This window comes from Moschus berezovskii, chromosome 14 (assembly GCF_049115385.1).
Source record: "Moschus berezovskii isolate FMDL1 chromosome 14, NW_MosBer_1.0, whole genome shotgun sequence".
Classification (NCBI taxonomy): domain Eukaryota; kingdom Metazoa; phylum Chordata; class Mammalia; order Artiodactyla; family Moschidae; genus Moschus; species Moschus berezovskii.
Window position 1 is genome coordinate 86294546 of NC_142473.1, and position 8381 is coordinate 86302926.

The 8381-nt window shown below is 46.0% G+C and overlaps 1 pseudogene; it reads right to left on the minus strand.

Annotated features, from left to right (window-relative positions):
* Window positions 1-5631: 5631 nt before the first annotated feature.
* On the minus strand, window positions 5632-6732 carry LOC129554156 (olfactory receptor-like protein OLF1; annotated as a pseudogene).
* Window positions 6733-8381: the final 1649 nt, after the last annotated feature.

Below are 8381 nucleotides of genomic sequence, written 5' to 3' on the forward strand. Positions count from 1 at the left end.
TAGAATTCCAGGGAACTGTGACCTGCAACTTGAGGCCACTGTCAACTAGCAGGTCTCAGAATTCAATTTGCTGCTTGTAGTGGTACCACGATCTTAGTGTGTTGTTCAAAACATGACAGAGGTAACTCAGCAGGCAAAGGATGTTCAAACATTTGCACCCTAAGAAATGGTTCACTTCAATTATGTGGAGTTAACCTGGAGAAGGGTGCGGCAACCCACTCCAGTGTTCTTGCCTGGAGAAGCCCTTGGACAGAGAAACCTGGCGGGTTACAGTCCATGAGGTCGCAAAGAGTCAGACACAACTCACTTGACTTAGCAGGCATGCACATGAGTTAACCAGAAGCTTCTTTCAGATTTAATCTGGTGGTGTTTTAGATCTCTGTACAGAAGATGGTGTAATCAACTGCCCAACTGGCCAGTGACAGAGACAGAGCTCTGTGTGTATGAGATCTCATTTACTTTTCCTATGTCTGGACTAAGAGTGTATGAAATCTCATTTACTTTTTCTGTGTCTGGACTAAGAAGGCTGTATTTCCCAGTCTCTTCCACAGTTATGCTAAAGCCAGTGAGAGGGTTAGGTGATGTGAGCTGACCTCAGGCCAGGTAAGAGCTCGCTCCATGACCTTCTTGATCATTTCCCTGACAGTCTTGGAGGGCTCTTCGAGTCTGACATGATGGCGTTGTCGGATGAAAGGGGTCCAGATATTGATGGATAGGTAAAGTCTGCCCCGGCGAGTCACCTGGTGTGTCTCCAGTTTAGCCTGGGTAAAAGCCTTTGTGGTGTTAACTGGCGGACACTGTGGGGTTGTCCCTGTAGCATAAAGCTGCCTAATACATGTTCTGGGTATTAACCCAGGTAGGTCCCACCGCCCTGTGGTGGACCTGGTGGCCTCATGCATATTTTTACAGGTGAGTGAATTAGATTAATTTTTATCAAGTCTGTTCACCATAATGTTCTAGTCCTGACCTTAATTGTAGGTGTGTACTAAAAACTTGGTTTATTAGTTAAAGGAATGTGACACATAGGAAGAATTTAGTAAATATTTACTTTCTGGAAGAAGACATGAAAAAGTAAGATATTTTCATGCTTAGTTTACTGGAAAGGATTTTTAAATTATCTATTTTTTAGAATAAACTATAAAATTCGAACATGCTCATTAAAAAAGTTTTGTAAAATTTTTGAGAAAAATAGAAAAACCTCTTCTCACAGCGCCACTACTCTAGTAAGGCCATAATTTGCCACCATTTAGATCATTGTGTGTTCCTCCCTGGTTTTTCCTACTCCTTATCACATTGTTGCAATCACACTGTTCTGATCTCCTGTTTTCCACATTATTATGTTGTCTCCATCAACATAACATTTAGGGGTTTAGCTTTTTCCTTCTTTGAATATTTAGATTTCTCCCAAGCTTTTGTTTTCAAACATGATGCTGTGATAAGCCTCTTTGTATAGTAAGGTTGTCTATATTTAGAATAACATCCTTAAGACAGATCTGAAAAAAGTCTTTTGATGATCCAAAAATCTCAGAGGGAGGCCAGCACAGTCCGGGTTCAGACTCTGTCTTGGACTTCCCTGCTGGTACAGTGGACAGGAGTTGGCCTGCTAATGGAGAGGTTTAGGAGGAATTCACAAGCCATGAAACAGCTGGGCTGCTGTGCCAAACTACTGAGCCCGCTCTAGAGTCTGTGAGCTGCGGCTCCTGAAGAGACTGCTCCCCAACAAGGGGAGCTGCCTCAGTGAGAAGCCTCTGCACTGCAGCAAAGAGTGACCCTGCGCTCTGCATCCAGAGAGAGCCCTGCACACAGCAACTGAGACCCAGGAAAACAAACAAACAAGAAATTGCCAACAGGGTAGCATTAAAAAAGTTTTGCCTTAGTTTAAGAGCATGCCTTCCAGTCCAGCGTCCAACCGTGAAGTATGTCAAATTCATGCTTCCCATTTGTGTGATTCTCTAAAACACATATACCATATAGTATGTATATTTATTCAGTTCAGTTCAGTTCAGTCGCTCAGTCGTGTCCTACTCTCTGCGATCCCATGAATCACAGCACGCCAGGCCTCCCTGTCCATCACCAACTCCCGGAGTTCACTCAAACTCATGTCCACAGAGTCGGTGATGCCATCCAGCCGTCTCATTCTCTGTCGTCCCCTTCTCCTCCCGCCCCCAACCTTTCCTAGCATCAGAGTCTTTTCCACGTCACATGAGGTGGCCAAAGTATTGGAGTTTCAGCTTTAGCATCAGTCCTTCCAATGAACACCCAGGATTGATCTCCTTTAGAATGGACTGGTTGGATCTCCTTGCAGTCCAAGGGACTCTCAAGAGTCTTCTCCAGCACCACAGTTCAAAAGCATTAATTCTTCAGTGATCAGCTTTCTTCACAGTCCAACTCTCACATCCATACATGACCATGGGAAAAACCATTGCCTTCACTAGATGGACCTTGGTTGTCAAAGTAATGTCTCTGCTTTTTAATATGCTATCTAGGTTGGTCATAACTTTCCTTCCAAGGAGTAAGCGTCTTTTAATTTCATGGCTGCAATCATCATCCGCAGTGATTTTGGAGCCCCCCAAAAAATAAAGTCTGACACTGTTTCCACTGTTTCCCCATCTATTTCCCATGAAGTGATGGGACCAGATGCCATGATCTTAGTTTTCTGAATGTTGAGCTTCAAGCCAACTTTTTCACTCTCCTCTTTCACTTTCATCAAGAGGCTTTTTAGTTCCTCTTCACTTCCTGCCATGAGGGTGGTGTCATCTGCATATCTGAGGTTATTGATATTTCTCCCGGCAATCTTGATTCCAGCTTGTGCTTCTTCTAGCCCAGCTTTCCTCATGATGTACTCTCATGATGAACAGTATCAAAAGGCAAAATGATAGGATACTGAAAGATGAACTCCCCAGGTCGGTAGGTACCGAATATGCTACTGGAGATCAGTGGACAAATAACTCCAGAAAGAATGAAGGGATAGAGTCAAAGCAAAAACAATACCCAGTTGTGGATGTGACTGGTGATAGAAGCAAGGTCCGATGCTGTAAAGAGCAATATTGCATAGGAACCTGGAATGTTAGGTCCATGAATCAAGGCAAATTGGAAGTGGTCAAACAGGAGATGGCAAGAGTGAACATAGACATTCTAGGAATCAGTGAACTAAAATGGACTGGAATGGGTGAATTTAACTCAGATGACCATTATATCTACTACTGTGGGCAGGAATCCCTTAGAAGAAATGGAGTAGCCATTATAGTCAACAAAAGACTCCGAAATGCAGTACTTGGATGCAATCTTAAAAACGACAGAATGATTTCTGTTCGTTTCCAAGGCACACCATTCAGTATTACAGTAATCCAAGCCTATGCCCCAACCAGTAATGTTGAAGAAGCTGAAGTTGAACTGCTCTATGAAGACCTACAAGACTTTTTAGAACTAACACCCAAAAAAGATGTCCTTTGCATTATAGGGGACTGGAATGCAAAAGTAGGAAGTCAAGAAACACCTGGAGTAACACACAAATTTGGCCTTCGAGCACGAAATGAAGCAGGGCAAGGCTAATAGAGTTTTGCCAAGAGAACGCACTGGTCACAGCAAACACCCTCTGCCAACAACACAAGAGAAGACTCTACACATGGACATCACCAGATGGTCAACACGAAAATCAGATTGATTATATTCTTTGCAGCCAAAGATGGAGAAGCTCTATACAGTTAGCAAAATCAAGACCAGGAGCTGACTGTGGCTCAGATCATGAACTCCTTATTGCCAAATTCAGACTTAAATTGAAGAAAGTAGGGAAAACCACTAGACCATTCAGATATGACCTAAATCAAATCCCTTATGATTATACAGTGGAAGTGAGAAATAGATTTAAGGGTCTAGATCTGATAGAGTGCCTGATGAACTCTGGACGGAGGTTCGTGACATTGTACAGGAGACAGGGACCAAGAACATCCCCATGGAAAATACATGAAAAAAAGCAAAATGGCTGTCTGAGGAGGCCTTACAAATAGCTGTGAAAAGAAGAGAAGCGAAAAGCAAAGGAGAAAAGGAAAGCTATAAGCATCTGAATGCAGAGTTCCAAAGAACAGCAAGGAGAGATAAGAAAGCCTTCCTCGGGGATCAATGCAAAGAAATAGAGGAAAACTACAGAATAGGAAAAACAAGAGATCTCTTCAAGAAAATTAGATATATCAAGGGAACATTTCATGCAAAGATGGGCTCGATAAAGGACAGAAATGGTATGGACCTAACAGAAGCAGAAGATATTAAGAAGAGGTGGCAAGATTACACAGAAGAACTGTACAAAAAAGATTTTCATGACGAAAATAATCACGATGGTGTGATCATTCACCTGGACCCAGACATCTTGGAATGTGAAGTCAAGTGGGCTTTAGAGAGCATCACTAAAAACAAAGCTAGTGGAGGTGATGGAATTCCAGTTGAGCAATTTCAAATCCTGAAAGATGATGCTGTGAAAGTGCTTCACTCAATATGCCAGCAGATTTGGAAAACTCAGCAATGGCCACAGGACTGGAAAAGGTCAGTCTTCATTCCAATCCCAAAGAAAGGCAATGCCAAAGAATGCTCAAACTACTACACAGTTGCGCTCATCTCACATGCTAGTATAGTCATGCTCAAAATTCTCCAAGCCAGGCTTCAGCAACATGTGAACTGTGAACTTCCAGATGTTCAAGCAGGTTTTAGAAAAGGCAGAGGCACCAGAGATCAAATTGCCAACATCCGCTGGATCATGGAGAAAGCAAGAGAGTTCCAGAAAAACATCTATTTCTGCTTCATTGACTATGCCAAAGCCTTTGACTGTGTGGATCACAATAAACTGTGGAACATTCTGAAAGAGATGGGAATCCCAGACCACCTGACCTGCCTCTTGAGAAACCTGTATGCAGGTCAGGAAGCAACAGTTAGAACTGGACATGGAACAACAGACTGGTTCCAAATAGGAAAAGGTGTACGTCAAGGCTGTATATTGTCACCATGCTTATTTAACTTATATGCAGACTACATCAGAGTATATTTATTGGTTTATTTTAAATATTTATTTTTATTTATTTGACTGTGCTAGGTCTTAGAGGATGAGGTGGTTGGATGGCATCACTGTTTCCATGGACATGAGTTTGCGCAAACTTGGACAGATGGTGAAGGACAGGGAAGCCTGGCGTGCTGCAGTCCATGGGGTTGCAGGGTCGGACGTGACTGAGCGACTGAACAAGGTCTTAGTTGGGACGTGGGATCTAGTTCCCTGACCAGGGATCAAACCCGGGCCCCCTGCATTGACAGCACAGACTCTGAGCCACCGGTCTACCAGAGAAGCCCCTACATGCATATTCAAAGATGTCCAGGCTGAATATAGTTCTTTATAATTGTAAATATAATACTTACTCTGTCACCAATTGCTTTAGGTTATTAACTTATGTTTACAGTGAAATGTCCTTCAACAGTAAAATGAGATCATCCTTAGGATGGCTGCTTCACTGTGCAATGGCAAAGACTGAATATGATAATGGATGCAAAGTTGCTTCAACAACACCCTGTATAAAGTATGGTATTTGCTGTTTCTTTCTCTCTTCCTCCCTCTCCTTCCAAACCAGGCTGCTCTTGGCTAGGACGGTTCACAGTCTGATTTGGAAGACGCTATGCCTTCCTCTCTCCAACAAACAACCTCACAGGGTTTAGCAGGAGCTTCCTCTGCAGGGCCTCCTTCGCCTCCTTGTTGCAGAGGCTGTAGATGACGGGGTGGAGCTTGGGGGTCAGGATGGTGTACAGACAGACAGACACTACTTGGCCCCTGGCATCGTTGATGGATCCATGAGGCTGGACGCAGGTGAAAATCACGGTGCTGTGGAAGATGGCCATGGCCAGGAAGGGGGAGGCACAGGTGGAGAGGGCCTTCTCCTTCCCGCTGCCGAGCGCATCCTCCCAGTGGCCAGCAAGACCGGGCCGTAGGAGGTGAGGACGAGGGCAGCAGGTAGAGAGGTAACCGGGGCAGAGAAGACATAGAGGGTCATATCTGCCACGGCTGTGTTGGCACAGGCCAGGCGGAGAAGGGGTTGGATGTCACGGAAGGAGTGTGGTGCCTGGTTGGGCCCACAGAAAGGCAGGGCGAAGACATTCCCAGTCTCAATAGCGGAATTAGCTCCCCCGAAAGCGTAGGAAGCAGCCACCGGCCGGAGACAGGGGCCCCTGGTCATGACGGAGCCGTCGTGGAGAGGTCGGCAGATGGCCGTGCCGCGCTCCTAGGCCATGGAAGCCGGCAGGAAGCTCTCAGCTGTGGCGAGCATCACAGAGAAGGTCACGTGGACCGCGCAGCCCTTGAAGGAGGTGGACCTGTCAGAGGCCAGAAAGTCGCCCAGCAGCGTGGGTGTGACCACAGGGGGTGACAGACATCAAGGAAAGAGGACGCGGGAAAGAAGTCCAGGGGACTGTGGGGGCGGGGCCCGCGAGGATGCGCGCCGTCAGCCCCGGTTGCCCACCAGGAAGCCTCCGAAGAGAAGCTTCTGGGGGTCTGGGTCGTTGGAGAATCCCAGCAGATGGACTGGGTGACGGGGGTGTAGTTTCCAGCGGCAGGGGCTAGCTCTCCAGGTGTCATCTGCAGAGGTGGCAACCGACCATGACTCAGACAGAATTACTGAGCGTGCCCACTCGTGCAAGGTACAATACAGGAGAACACCAAGCAGGTATAAGTCTTCTTCGAAAGGAAGTAATGGGGGCCTTCGTTGGTGGTCCAGTGGCTAAGACACTGCGCTCCCAGTGCAGGGGGCCTGGGTTCGAATCCTGGTCAGAGAACTAGATCCCACATGTGGCAACGAAGACCTGGCACAGTCAGACAAATAAATATTTAAAAAGTAAACAGGGAGTATCTTGCCATAGTGGACAGGACATGGGCTATGAAGCCAGACAGACCTGAATCTTAATTCTGACAATGGCACTGTTTGTATCAGCGGTTGAGACAGCGGTTGTGTCTCCTTGGATAAGCTTTATCCATGAGCCTTATTTTTCTCACCTATGAATAGAGAAAATATATCTATTTAGGGTTGCTCTGTGCCGTAGGTGAAAAAACCAAATTGGAAAAACCTCTGAATATCTGGAACACAGTGAATAATCAGTAAACGTGGGGTCACTCCCCCATTCTCTTGCGTCTGCGTCTCTAAACACGGGTCAAAATCTGCAGCGCTGAAAGTCGGGTCCTGGTGGTGTGGCCGAGTCCTCTCATACGGTTCAGCCTTGAAATAGAACGGGCAAAATCGGCCTCCTGCCCTGGACTCCTGTTTCCCCACCTAGGTGACCAGTGTAATTTTCATATTCGCTCTTCCTCTTGTAACTTTCTTGGTTTAGGGCTTAATTTTCCCCAAATGAAAATGTCCATGAGTCTCCGGTCCACAATGAATGTTATTTTCCTTTTTCTCTCATAGGATGACAGCCAGATTACACACAACACACATACTCACACACATACTCACACATAACACACACTCACACACAGGCACTCACACTCACACACACACATCACAGTCACTTATATACTCAGACCACACACTCATACACTCACACACACACATCCTCTCACACACACTCACACATCCACTTACACACACTCACACACACACTCATATACTCACACACATACACACTCTCACACACACTGACACACTCACATTGACACACACACCCCTCACACCCCCTCACACACACTCACACATCCAGTTACACACACACTCTCACACACTCCCTCTCACACACACACTCATACACACTCACACACACACTCATACACTCACACACACATACACACCTTCACACACACTGACACACTCACATTGACACACACACCCCTCACACCCCCTCACACACACTCACACATCCAGTTACACACACTCACACACACACTCATACACTCACACACACATACACACCTTCACACACACTGACACACTCACATTGACACACACACCCCTCACACCCCCTCACACACACTCACACATCCACTTACACACACTCACACACACACTCATATACTCACACACACTCACACATCCACTTACACACACTCACACACACACTCTCACACTCACACACACATACACATTCACTCATACACTCACACACACACACATCCTCTCACACACACTCACACATCCACTTACACACACTCACACACACTCATATACTCACACACACTCACACATCCACTTACACACACTCACACACACACTCATACACTCACACACACATACACACCTTCACACACACTGACACACTCACATTGACACACACACCCCTCACACCCCCTCACACACACTCACACATCCAGTTACACACACTCACACACACACTCATACACTCACACACACATACACACCTTCACA